This window comes from Vicugna pacos, chromosome 9 (genome assembly GCF_048564905.1).
Source record: "Vicugna pacos chromosome 9, VicPac4, whole genome shotgun sequence".
Taxonomy (NCBI): Eukaryota; Metazoa; Chordata; class Mammalia; order Artiodactyla; family Camelidae; genus Vicugna; species Vicugna pacos.
The window spans coordinates 39,793,582-39,808,346 of record NC_132995.1 but is presented as its reverse complement, the minus strand read 5'-3'; positions in this window follow the sequence as shown (position 1 = coordinate 39,808,346).

Here is a 14,765-nt window from a genome sequence, read left to right as displayed (position 1 = left end):
TTTCTCAGTCACCCGAGAAAGCTGTTACCAGCCAGGAGGAGGGTCCCATTTTTGGAGTTGAAAGGTTTCTCATAAGAGTTTTACTTTTATCCAGAAAATTTAATGGAGGTAGCCAAATTGAAGAAAGCATTAGACCAGCCTCTTACCTAACCACTCAGTCCAGACCCCAGTATCTTTCAACCAGCCCCACTCATTATGTCTCCACTGGGTGGGTATTTCCTGATATCTTTCAACCAGCCCCACCTCGGACGTCTCCTCAAGGTGGGTATTTCCCAGCAGCTTTCAACCAGGTGCCACCTAGCATGTCTCCACCTGGGTGGATATTTCCCCCCAGTATGTTTCAACTGGAGGGCCAGGTACCTGGATTCACCACCAAATAAAACTCAGGATCATCAACCAACATGGGAGATCTGAGAACCAGGAGAGACTCACCCGAATTCGTCTGGACTCCCCGAGGAGGCAGATGGGCACAAAGGGCCTCTGCTGGTACCAAGGCTCCGGTTCCTCGTAGAGTTCAGGCGAAGGAGAGAAATCTGCTCTGGGTCCCTTCACGGTCGCCAAAACTGTCGACTGAAATAAATGCGCAGCGTAAAAGTTGAGAGTTATATTTTATTTGGCGGGAGGACTCGAGCCGGGATGACAGCCTCTCAGATGGTTCTGAGGGACTGCTCTGAAGAGGTAGGGGAGGAGCTAGGATATATAGGAGCTTTACAACAAAGACCAGGGAGTTGGAACAATGAAAGATTACTTGTTATCTAAAGAAAACCAGGCATCTCAAGTTAAAGAATTTAGTGCTTTTCTATGTGTGGGAGGAAGCAAACATTCGGGCTCACTGAATTCACTCCTTTGACAAGCACCTAGCTATATAGGGCCAGTATCCTGTCCTTATTCTGAGTCCACTCAGAGTGCACCATTGTGAGTGGCTGCAGAGGCTGGGCTGCAGGCCTATCCCCACTGGGGGGTGGTGGCAGCCACTGATGACCTGGTTTCAGCATTCTTCGTTTACTGATATGTTTGCAGTATTTTCATTCACACTGCAGTATTTTCGTTCATAAGACCAAGCCCTCACAGAGAACAGAGCGTGAACACAGCACTCATATCACAGAACACACGCTGAGGGATAAAGTTAGAATTCTTCTATGAGAAAGAGCCTGGAATATACACTGTGGTTCTGTCAGGAGCCTGATTTGGTTTCTGAACTATTTTGCATTTCCTTCCTCGTTTCTCCAGCTGCTCGACACCTGCAGCTGATGAGGAGCGTAGGTCAGACTTTCCCTGGGCCGGGGGGTACAGAGGGAAGTGGAGTGTGTTGGTCTCCCAGGCTGCCCGCTGCGTTCCTGCCTGCGCGGGAGAGAGGGCGGCATGTGGCCTGTGAGCCAGGAGTGCAGGGGCCATGCGAGTCTCCTGCTGAGTTTCAGACGAAGAGAAAGCCCTTTTGCCCAGCAGGGATTCAGGGAGTGCTCCCTGGTTCCGGTGAGGGGAGTGGACATGACCTGCGAGGGAAACGGAATGTGATTGTTGCGGGGTAGGCCGCAGGGGCGCGGGAGGAAGGAGGAGCAGGCGAGGGGTCTCACCCTCAGCTGTGGTTCTACAGGGACAGGGAGAGCTGCCAGAGCCGGGGCTGGGCTGGGCTCACCTCTAGGTGCTCAGAGCTGGGCTCAAGATGGGCACAGAGCAGGGATCGTGGACCAAAAGAATGCAGGCATGAGTGCAAGGTGAGTGAATGAATGAACCACTGGCAGGTTGAGGCAGACATGGGCGTGAGGCTGGGTGTGCACCTATGTTCTGTGGTATATTCTAGCACATAGTGGGTCCTTTTCTCAAAGCCTTCGAGGAGGCACTAAATCAGTCGATCTCTCTGCCCTGCTGGGTGCCCAGCTCTGCTGGGCTGGGGGTGGGGACCCAGAGAAGTGAAAGGGATGGTCTTTTGATAAACTCCGAGACTAGGGTGGAGCGAATTAGTCACCAACCTATTATGTGTCATCCCTGTCCCAGTCTCTGTACCTTATTTTTAATAGTCCTGGCGATCCCGAGAGGGGGCATGGCTCTGCCCCTTTCATAGCACTAAGTAGCTGACCTGGTGCCACACCACCCACCTCCAGCCAGGGCTCCTGTTGGGGTGCCAAGCCTTGCTGACATCCCAGATTCCACCTCAGGCCGGGCCGCTCCAGCCTCCTGCCTCCGTGCCTTTGCCCATGCTGTCCTTGTACCTAGGACATTCTTCCTTCCTACCTCTGCCAGCGCAGCCTTCCTTCACTCCCAGCTCAAACATGCCCCACCTCCACCAGCCCTCTAGATTCCCGTTCTGGAAAGCATCTTGCCCCCTGGGAAGCTCCCATCCCACCCCACGCGTTCCATTCTAAAGCCTACTGGGCCCCTCCCCTCTTTTCTTATGTAATGATACCTCACTACAGCCCTGAGAATCTTAGGTACTATTCATATTTCCATTTCCCTGATGAGGGAGCTGAGGCTTAGAGAGACTGAGTAACTTGCCCAAGGTCACACAGCTCCTGAGAAGCAGAGCCCTGATTTCAACCCTTATCTTCCGGTTCCCAGTTGAGTGCTCACTCTAAAACATCACCCCACTCCTGGCAACATGCCATGGGCTGACAATGGTTTGTGCTTATTTATTATTTTAGAAATACATTTAATGATGTGCAGACTCTGCCTAGCTCTAAGCTGGACATTGGGGGTGGAGAGATGACCCAGGTGGGGTCCCTACTTTTGATGTGTCAGACCAGCATGAGTTGCACTGGGTAGGGCTGGGTTGGTGACAGAGGTGTGTGTCCTGTGGTGGAGCTGCCAGAAGATGGGATCCCCATGCTGTCTGAAAGGATGGGCAGGGCAAGAGGAAGGACTGGCCAGGCAGAGGGAACAGCAAGGTCAGAGGCACAGAAGCCTATTTGGGAAGAGGGGTTCCCTGGGGGGAAGCACTGAGCTGCTGGGAGGGGGAATCAGGGACCGGCTGGGGTGAAGTCAGGTGGCGGGGTCACCTCAAGCCACACGGAGAAGCTCAGGCCGGGGAACACTGGGGCAGGGGGCGGGGTGGGGGCGTCTTACCAGGTGGGGGCCTGAGGAGCCCTGAAGTTTAGGCGAATCACCCCATCCCATCTGGTGGCCTGTGGCCAGGCTGGACCGCTGAGCGTGCAGTCTCTGGACCTAGAGTAAGTGGGGCCTCTCCTGGCCCAGGAAGGAACTGGTTGAGCAGGGAGTGAATTCCCAACAGTAAGAACAATGCCTTATCTGCACAGCACTTTCCCAGATGTTTCTCACTTTTCTGTTCCCACATCCGGGCAGGCTGTTAGGAAGCGGCGCTTATGCTGTGGGGATGTGGGGCTGCAGGGACACTGAGGAGTGGCCCACATGAAGGTTCAAAGCAGTGCCTCTGGTGATGTCCTGAACGTATCTACCACTTACCATCCTGCTGATCCTGGACAAGCCTTTGGTGCCTTATTTTCCCCTTCTGTAAAATGGGACTGATTGCGTGCCTTACTCATGCCATTGCTGGAAGGAGTCATTGAGAAGATTCAAGTAGAATGCCTAGAGCAGCCTCTGGTATACAGTAGGCACTCAGTAAACATTAGTCATGGAAATGATGCCACAGAGAGGTTGATGGTGGGGGTGCGTGCAGGTGTGTGAGGAAGCCACACGTGTGCACAGGTGAGGTGTGAACATGGCCTCCGCACGGCATTTGTTTGGAAGCTGTGTGGCTACGTGGGTTCATGTTAGGCACCCACATCAATGTGACCATGTGTGTTTAGGGGTGCAAAAATGAGTTGAGGGGTATAGCTGGGCCAAGGGAGGGCCAGGCCTGGGGACAGCCCCTTCCTTCGCCATCATCTGGATTCACCTGCTCCTGCTAACCTGTTGATCAAAGCTTTTGCAGCTTTGTCTCCTGCAGAAGTCCAATGAGGTCAAGGCCTTGCTCCAGGGTGGCCCAGTGAGCCCGGAGCAGCAGGATGAGACCAAGGGCTTTTCCTCCCTGATTGGAGGTCAGGCCTGAGTCTAGCAGAGAGCTCGCCAGACGGAAGCCAGGACTTCCTGCCTCTGGGTCCCACATTCCTGGCGTCCTCCGTCAAAGTGTCCTGGAGAACAATGGGTCAGAGGCTTTGCCATCTGTGGGGCAGGAAGGTGGCTCAGGGGCCACTCGGTACTGCCTCTTGTTGGGGTGAACAGACAGGGCTCCGGTCCTGGCCCCAGGCACGCTGTGTGGCAGCGGGGCCAGAACCTAGTCAGCTGGGGATGTCTGCCTTCTGCGGCTGTCCCTTCTCCAGGCCATCTCCAGATCCCTCAACCTTGTCCAGACCTTGCCTCCTGGAGACCCAGAGGCAGGTCTTCTGGGCACAATCGGGTTAGGGGAGGGAGAATCTGAGCTGGTCCTGGGGAAGGAAGCTGCCAAGGAGAGCCTAGGGCAGACTAGATTGATCTGGTCACAACTAGGGGAGGTCTTGGGGACCCCTGACTTTACCTGCCTGCAGTACCACTGAGAACTGGAGGGAAACAAGAGAGACTCTGTCCAGCCCCAAACAATCCTCCCCAGCTGCTGGGCTCAAGCTCATGCACACAGGGCTGTCTCTGAGCCTGTTAACTCTCAGGTTCCCTACAGTCCTAACAAGCCTGGTAGGGGAAGGGTGGGCAGTGCTGTGGCAATCCTGCCAGCGGAGAGGAGGAGGCTGGGGATCCTTTTGTCTGCATGGATGATTCTTCAAAGGCTTGGGCTGTTTCTGTTCCGCCTTATGTCTAAGAATCTGGCCTTCATCAGGAGTCCCCCTGCCTTAGGCAGAGAACAATCCCTTCCAGCCTGTTTGTGAACCTGGGAGATGCCCTGATGAAGGCCAGATTCTGAGTCCCGGCTTGGGTCCCTCACAGGAAACACAGTGGTTCTTGACTGGAGTGAAGGAGGACTGGGGTCTAGGTAGTGGGGTGTTGGGGTCTGGACTACTGGTGACAAGGGAGGCTTGAAGGGGTGGTTTGCCACCCTCTCCCACCCCATAGGCTAGCCCTGCAGGGCCTCAGCTCTGGGTTCCTCACTATGGCCCTCCCTCACTCAGGGAGGGTCACACGTACTCTCATCCCATCCCACCTCTCTTCTCACCAGTCTGCTCTTTGGTGCCAGATCCTGTGTGACAACCACCATCTTTCACTCTTTGGGACAAGATCCAAGCTCAACAGCCTGGTATTTGAAGCTTTGCTACCCTCTACAGCCCTGCTCCTCACCCTTCAGCTCCAGTCAGGCTGGGGGACTGAGTTCCCTACAAGTGCAGTGCTCTATCAGGCCACAGGGCCTTTGCATGTTCCATCCGCACTGTCTAGAACCCCACCTCCCAAAGAATATCTAGCCCCTCCAACTTTCTGAAATTCAACCCAAATATCTTCTCCATGACAAATAATAGAGAATAGAGATATCTATCTTAAAAAATAAGCTTTATTGAGCTTTATTCAGTAGTTGTTTTGTTTAGTGTATTTACATAGTTGTGTGTCAATCACCACTATCCAATCCCAGAACATTTGTGTCACCCCAGAAGAAATCCAGTACCCATTAGCAGCCACTCCCTGTTCCCCTTCCCCCCAGCCCCTGGCAACTGCTAATCTATTTGCTTTCTCTCTCTATGGATTTGCCTATTCTGGACATTTTATTATACAAATGGAATCATACAATATGTGGTCTTTTGTGACTGAAATCTTTCACTTAGCATAATGTTTTCAAAGTTCATCCATGTTGTAGTAGGTATCAGTACTCATTCTTTTTTTATGGCTGAGTAATATTCTAATGTATAGATACACCACATTTGTTTATCCATTCATCAGTTGGTGGACATTTGGGTTGTTTCTGCTTTATGGTTGTTATGAATAAGACTGCTATGAACACTCATGTACAAGTTTTTTGTGAAGATGTTTTTAATTCTCTTGGCGTATGTCCTTGGGGAGTAGAATTCCTGGTAACTCATATGATAACTCTAGATTTAATCTTTGAGGGATTGTCAAACTGTTTTCCAAAGCAACACTACCATTTTATATTTTCACCAGCAATATATGAGGGCTCCAATTTCTCCACATTCTCACCAACACTTGAGAATGTTTATCCTTTTGATTCTAGCCATTCCAGTGAGTGTGGTGTGGTCTCTCATTGTGGTTTTGATTTGCATTTTCCAAATGACTAATTTTGTTGAGCATCTTTTCATGTCTATGGGCTATTTGTATGTATTTTTGGACAAATGTCTATTCAAATCATTAACCCATTTTAATTGGGTTATTTGTCTTCTGTTTTCTTGTGTTGCAAGTTTTTTAATAAGTCTTAGATGTAAGTGCCTTATCAAAATGTGGTTTGCAAATGTTTTTCCCCCATTCTCTGTCTTTTTTTCACCTTCTTAATAGTGCCCTTGGAAAGACAAAAACCTTTAGTTTTAATGAAGTCTAATTTACATATGTTTTTCTGTTGTGCTTTTGGTATCAAGCCTAAGAAACCATTGCCTAGTCCAAGGTCATGAAGATTAGCTGCCACTTCATGAGACTTACCCCGTGCCAGCTACTTTATCTATAGTATCTCTCCTCATCATATCCTGACAAAGCAGAAGTTTTAATTCCCACTTTACAGATGTGAAATTGAAGCACAATTCACGCCTTGGCTATAGCAAGTAGATGGCAAGGTGTCTAGCTTCAAAACTGGGTCCCGCTGGGTGCCAGTGTGCCCCACATGCAGCCTGGAGGCATGGCAGTGGTCAAGGCAAAGAGTAACCGACATTCACTGAGGGTTTCCTTGCTCAGTGCCTTACGTGCATTAGCTCATTTTCTCTCTGTCCCCAAGGCAGAGGCTCTCAAAGCCTGGCTCTGACCTGCAGCGTCAGCTGATTATTGCCCCACCTGCCAAACTCGCTAAATCAGAAACTCTGGGGGGTGAGGCACAGCGACCTATGTTATTTAAGAGTTTCAAGTGGTTCTATGCACTCAAACTTGAGAACTACCGCCCCAGGCTGCACCCTGCAATTACTTGGGGAAATTTTGTTTTACTTTTCCCCTAAGTACTAGGTTGGGGAAAGGCACACGTAGAGATTCTGATTTACTTGGTCTGAATGAGGCCTAGACTTCGCTATTTTTTTAAAGCTCCCCGGGAGATCCTAATGTGCAGCCCCGGGTTTAATCACCGGCTTAGGAGAAGCTACCACCACTAGCTCCATTTTGTAGATGCAGAAACTCTGAGCGATTAAAGAACGTGTTCAAGGTTATATAGCCACAGAGCGGATAGGGGAGCTGAAATTCAAAGTGCCTGCCTTTCCACTTCCTCTCCTTCCTTCCATTCATTACTTCTTGCTTAAATGCAGATCCTGTATGTTTCCCCAAGCTGCTCTTTGTGCAAAGTAACTGGTGCACCATGTTGCCATCTAGTGGCCTTTAATGAGAACTGACGAGCATCATCAGGATTTCCAAAGACCTGTTCTCAGGAGACACAGGAGGGAAGAGAGAAGGTTCCCATTGCTTAGACAGAAGTTTTGGGGGAGACGTGGGCTCATGTTTCCAATAGGCGTCTTTTGGGGGAAGGAGAGTAGCATGATGGCAGATTTCATGTTTAAGCACTGTTGATTAGAGTTCATTCACACACCCCAGGAGAGGCTGGGGACGAGTTTCTTCTTGACCAAAATTGAATCAGGTTCTGTAACTTTCTCGTGGGCCCATCTGTGCACTTCCTTGTAAAATACAGTTTTAGCAAGAACCCTGCTAAGTCAGTTTAACCAGAACCCCCCAGCCTCAATATCTGATCAGTTTCCTCATCCTCCAACATCCTCCAGGTGATGACTGGGCTCCCCTGCTCGTCTTCAGCAAGAATCTTGTTAGGTCGGTCTAGCCAGAATTCCCCTCACCCTCAGTGTTTCCTCTTAGTAATTCTCCATCCACTGACCCCACTCACTCTAATGTTTGGCTATAAATTCCCACTTGCCCATGCTGTGTTCAGTGTTGAGCCCAATCTCTCTCCCCTCAAATCTTTTTTTTTGTATTTTTAAAAATTGAGTTATAGTCAGTTTACAATGTTGTGTCAGTTTCTAGTGTACAGCACAATTTTTCAGTCATACATGAATATACATATATTCGTTTTCATATTCTTTTCCCCCGTGAGCTACCACAAGATCTTGAATGTAATTCCCTGTGCTATACAGTATAAACTTGTTTATCTATTCTATATATACCTGTCAGTATCTATAAATCTCAAACTCCTAGTTCGTCCCTTCCTTCCCCTCCTCCCCTCTGGCAACCACAAGTTTGTATTCTATGTCTGTGAGTCTGTTTCTGTTTTATATTTAAGTTCATTTATCTTCTTCTTCTTTTTTTTTGGTTCCACATATGAGTGATCTCATATGGTATTTTTCTTTCTCCTTCTGGCTTACTTCACTTAGAATGAGATTCTCCAGGAACATCCATGTTACTGCAGATTGCATTATGTTGTCATTTTTATGGCTGAATAGTATTCCATTGTATAAATATACTACATCTTCTTTATCCAATCATCTGTCGATGGACACTTAGGTTGTTTCCATGTCTTGGCTATTGTAAATAGTGCTGCTATGAATATTGGGGTACGGGTGTCTTTTTGAATTAGGATTTCTTTTGGATGTATGCCCAGGAGCAGGATTATTGGGTCATATGGTAAGTCTGTTTTTAGTCTTTTGAGGAATCTCCATACTGTTTTCCATAATGGCTGCACCAAACTGCATTCCCACCAGCAGTGTAGGAGGGTTCCCTTTTCTCCACAGCCTCTCCAGCGTTGGTCATTTGTGAACTTTTGAATGATGGTCATTCTGACTGGTGTGAGGTGATGCCTCACTGCCTCACTGCAGTTTTGATTTGCATTTCTCTGATAATTAGTGATACTGAGCATTTTTTCATGTGCCTATTGTTCATTCATGTGTCTTCATTGGAGAATTGCTTGTTTAGGTCTTCTGCCCATTTTTGGACTGGGTTGTTTGTTTGTTTCCTATTAAGTCATATGAGCTGTTTATATATTCTGGAGATTAAGCCTTTGTCAGTTTCATCTTTTGCAAATATTTTCTCTTGTTCCATAGGTTGTCATTTTGTTCTGCTTATGGTTTCCCCCTCATATCTTATTGCAGTGGTCCCCATACCTATAGTGATGGTCCTAAAATAGTCTGCCCTACCATCTTTAACAAGTGCCATAAAGATATTTTTTCTTTAATGCTAAGGAGTCTGGTCCTAGGCAGGACTGGAAGGAGAGGCAGAGAGGAATCTGAGATGATGAATATTCATTTGGGGAGGACAGCTTGACTCACTTCTGTGTAGGTATTGATTGGTTCAACAAATAGCCATTGTAGGTCAGGTCTCAGACATCAGGGGGAGAAGCATAGAATATTTGGGGTACTCAAGGCCCTGTGGTCCAATCAGATCTATTCTTGGCTCTGGGAGGGGCTCCAGCAGAGGCAGCTGGAGTGGGGAGGAGGTGGTGCCTCCTAGCTGAGGCACCTGAGGTAGCTGTAGGTGGAGGGCAGTCCTTTGAAACTGGTGCGCAGGGTCTGAATAGGAGCCCACAGAGATGAGTCAAAATTCATGGATGCTGCCTGCCCTGGGGGAACCAAACAAGGGTCTCCAGGAAGTGCCTTGGAACCTTTCAGGTACTGGTGTGGCTGGAGTTCTCACCAGGGACAGGGACATTGACAGAAATAAAGCATCGGAGGAAGGAGGGAGAGATTGGCTACAGGGAGGGCACCCATAGGAGGTACACGTAACAGAAGATTTACCATCTTATCCATCTTTAAGTATCTAGTTGAGTGACATTAAGTACATTCACATTGTTGTACAGCCTTCATCACCATCCAGCTCCACAACTCTTTCATCTTGCAAAACGGAAATTCTATACCCATTGGACAATAACTTCCCACTCCCCACCTCAACCCAGCCCCTGGCAACCACCATTCTACTTTCTGTCTCAATGATTTTGACTATTCTAGGACCCTCATATAAGTGGAATCATACAGTATTTATCCTGTTGTGACTGGCTTATTCCACTCAGCGTAATGTCCTCAGGGCTCATCCATGTAGCATAGGTCAGAATCTCCTCCCTTTTAAAGGCTGAATGGTATTCCATCTTATATATACACCACATTTTGCTTATCTAGTCATCTGTCAATGGACACTTGGGTTGATTCTACCTTTTCACTATTGCGGATAATGCTGCTAATGACATGGGTGTACAAATGTCTATTTGAGTTCCTTCTTTCAATTCTTTGGGGTATATATTCAGAAGTGGAGTTGCTCACATGGTATATTTTTAACTTTTTAGGAACCACCATTCTGTTTCTATAGTGGCTGCACCATTTTACATTCCTACTGATAATACACAAGCCTCTCAATTTCTCCACATTCTCACAAAATTTGTTACTTTCTGTTTGTTTGTTTTTTTTTTTAATAAGATCATCCTGATGAGTGTGAAGGGGGAATATTTCATTGTGGTTTTGATTTGCATATCTGAAATGATTAGTAACATTGAGCATTTTTACTTGTAGTTTGGAAATCTTTTATAAAATTATATCTTATTGGACAAAACAGATTTAAGGGCTCTTGCTATTGGAAGGTAAACCATCTGGCCTGGGAGCTTATCTTTGCTTTTTCATGCCAATGCTGTTTTAGCATCTGTTGTGTGTCAACCTCAGCTGATAACAGGATCATTTATTCCCAAACACATTTTGGTATCTCATGGAAGATGAGGATTCAGTGGAACACAGTTTGGGAAACACTGACCTAGAGGAAGGTCTGCTCCATCTCAGGTCCATCTAGATCAGCACTTTTCATCAATGACTTGGAAGAAGACATTGATTATCTACTAATCATATCAATGGGTTATTCAAACCCTGATGCGATGATGAATGCACTGGGTAACAGGGTCAGGACCCAGGAATGTCTTGACAGGGTAAGGAAATGGCTCAAAATAACAATATGTAAGGTTACAAGGATGAGTTCAAGGCCTTGCACCTGGGCTTAAAAAACAAGTCAAAAACAGCTGCCCAAAGACAAGGGAGACACATAGGCGAGAAACTGAGGACACTTGGTCAATGGTTGGGATAATAATAATGTTAAAAGTAACGATCGCTAACATGGGTCACCTTACCTGGCCTTTGCAACAATGTATGATGTAGATACTATTGTCAATGCCCATTCAACAGATGAGGAAACTGAGGCTCATAGAAGTGAAGTAACTTACAGAGGGTCACACTGCTCATTGGTGACTGTGCATTAATCAAGGGCAGGACCTCCCCCGAGGCTTGCTGGCCACACCCTGATTGGAGTGCTGTGCTCACTCCTTTCAAGCAAGCTTCAGATGCCTGCGGAACAGCTACAGGGACATTTAACCTAAAGTAGATTAGGAGGGAGTGAGCTCCCCAGCCCTGGGGGTGTTCAAGCAGAGGCTGGAAGACCCTGGCAGCACTGTTGTGGTAAGGATCCCAGCATCAGATGGGGACTAGGATAAAGAAACTTTAAGGTCCCTCCTTTCCCTGCAATTCTGTAATTCTGCTATAGCAGCATATTACTTTAAAGTCAAGTTTACAATATGAGGGAACTATTTTTTACACACTGAATGTATGCATTATTTATAATACTTTAGGGTTTCTCCTATGACAAATATGCACACTGTATTTATTCCCAAGTTCTTGGACTTATGACAAATTTAACATGACCATTTAGGGCTTACCTTTTGGCTGATTACTGAGACATTTATAGTTACTGTACATTTATATTTGTGATGCAGGGTTCGTCATATTTATGAGGTACTAGATGCCCAGCCATTGGTCGGGAACCCAAGCTGAACACCTTCCTTCATGTCCTGCTTTATGACAGTTCATTTTTATGATGTGGTTTCAGGAATCCAGCGAATTTACTTTGGGGAAAAACTCTGACAATCGCTAGGTTCAGGGAAGTCCCATAGATTTAGAGGCAGACACAACTAGTTTGCTGTGTGGCTTGGGTAAGTCTCTCAACACCTCTGTGCCTCAGTGTCCCCATTTAGGAACTGAAGGGGAGGAGACACACCCTTCCCGGCGTTCCCGGGGTGGTGTGTGTGTGGCGGTGCCCTGCTCAGTGACGCATCTTCCCCCTCTTCTGTCCTCCTTGGCGTTGATGGTACTGCCTTGGGAACCATGAGCCTGGAAGGCTGGCAGCGTGCCCGGAGGGGCTCTGGCTTTTGGCATTCTTTCCAGGAATCCTCTTGCCATGCAGCATCTTTTCAGCAAACGTGAGGATTTTGCTCGTGGCCTCCAAACTAAGCTAGTTTCATCTTAAATAAAAGAAATCAATCCTCACAGCTGAGCTGTTGCTTCGACATTGATTTGGCATAAATTTTGAGACAGCCTGGCTAATAAATAAGCGGAAAGGCAATAAACATTAGGGAGAATTATCTGTGAGGCAATTGGGGCAGGCAGCTGGGGGTGGGGGGAAGGTTCCTGCCTCCCTCATCTCCCTCCCTTTCTGCTCCTGGCCCAAGACCCTTGTCAATGTTAGGGCAGCGGTAGCAACAAGACCCAGACAGGGCTGCCTGATGTGTGTGGTGGATTTGGGGAAGTGGAGGAGGGTCTGGGGGCCTCCCTGGGACTCTTGATTTCTCAGACCAGACCAGCAGAGCATGGAGAGGCCTCCCCTCCTGTACTTGGTACCCAGCCACTTAAGTATGAATCTTGGTCCCTGAAGCTGTGTGACCAAGGGCAGATGAATTAACCTCTCTGTGCCTTGGTTTTTTCACTTGGAAAACTGGAGATACTTCTGGCAGGAATTGTGTGAGAGGCAGGGACAGTGCCACCCACAGCATGCAAATACGTGTCAAATGTGGCTATCACAGAGGGTTCAAGGAGCTGCCAGCCAGGTGCCCAGCACACAGCAGATGCTGTGTGAACAGCAGGAGTCACTATTCTGGAGGGTGCATTAAGGAATTTTTGAACCCCCACCCTCAAGTTCTGGCTGGAACCTTCCTCCCTCTACCGTGTCCCGCCCTGAGCCCCACTGTGGCCCCAGGATGAACCACCACCACCTTGCCGGTGCCCCTCGAATCCCTTGATTCCCAGTCTCAGAGATCAGGGTCGTTGACCTGCTGGACATACCTCCATCCTCCCCCCTCTTCCACTGTCGGTGTCTCTGTGTTTCCTGGGTCACAGTCTCCTCACTGCAGGCGCAGAGTGGGGTCTCTGCAATCAACTCTGCAGCCTGGCTTGCCCATCCTGAAGCGGATGCCCTCATCGGATCATTGCATTTTTCATAGTGTGTTAGCAACTTAATTACTGGTTAACAGGAACCTCAAATAAATAACTCTTACCCACATCTGCTTACTGTAGGTGATGAGGAAGAAACAAATGTGCATTTGAAAAGTAATCCATTTCCCCCAACCTGATTTCTGTCTCCGGTCATAAATGCCAGAGATAAATGAGTCTGTTTTATTAAGAATCAGCACAGTGGTGCAGGCAGGCATCTGCTGGGCGATGAGTCACAGACTCCCTGGCCGCACCCCTGCCCCTCACCCTGCCCCGCTCCGACTGGTCAGCGCCTGTTAGCATTGCCTTCCCACAAGAGTGCTGGGGCAACCCCCACCAGCCAGCCTCCCTCCCCTCCCCACCAAACCCAGTCCTTCCCAGTGCCCTCCCTGTTGGTGCAGACGGCTTTGCTGCTCCAGCACGACCTTCTCCAGGACCCTGACCACAGCCGCCCACCCCATCCCCGACTTCAGAGGCAAGCAATCTCCACCCCAAGCTGTGCAGCCTCTACTGAATTGCCTGCACTCTCTGAGCCTCAGCGTCCTCAGTTGTGAATTGGGACTGCTAATGCTCAGGCCTGATTTATCCATCAGGCATTGCAGGCACAGTGCCTAGGGCCCAAGATACTCACTGAGGGGCTCTGGTGGGCAGAATAACGGCCTCCCAAAGATGTAAACCACTGCCTGATCCCTGGAAACTGTGAAGATGCTCTGCTACTTGGCAAAGGGAAATTAAGGTTGCAGATGAATTACGGTGTCTAATCAACTGATCTTAAAGAGATTATGCTGCATTATCCTGGTAGGCTCAACGTGATGACGAAAGTCCTTAAATGTGGCAGAGGGAGGCAGAGAGGGGATGTCAGAGTGATGCTGCATGAGAAGGACGCCACCAGCCATTCCTGGCTTAGAAGATGGAGGAAGGGGCCATAAGCCAAGGACTGCAGGCAGCCTCCAGAGAGCAGAAAAGGCAGGTAAACGGATTCTACCCTACAGCCTGGAAAGGAAGGCAGTCCAGCGTCTGAAAGCAGCACCTCCCACCCCGAATTGTAACATCTCTGAGTTTTTGAAACCCCTGATGAGGCAGGTACCATCATCCCAACCCAGCATCCCACCAGGAGTCTGCGGGACCCCATCCTGTGCAGCAGTTTCCCTGATGTCACTGATGTGTCACCAGGGAATGTGTGAAAAACAGTGCCCAGCCCCATGCAACCCCACTGCACCCCAACCTCCTGGGAGAGCCTGGGAGGCTGCTGTGTGGCTACTAGGAGCCCGGGTGGCTCCATCCTTAGCCCAGAGACCCTGACACATTGGTCACATGCTCGATTGGCAACAGCAGGGGAAGGGAGCAAAATGAAGGGGACAGACATGTGGACAGGGGTCTGTTCTGTGTGCCAGGTGCTGGGCTGGGTATGGCCACATTGGGTCCCTGTGGCCATCTTCCAAGGTGACAACAACTTCATTTTAGAGATGAGAAAAACCGAAACTCAAGGAGGTAGCATGAGAACTCTGGAGCCATGGCTACTGAGGC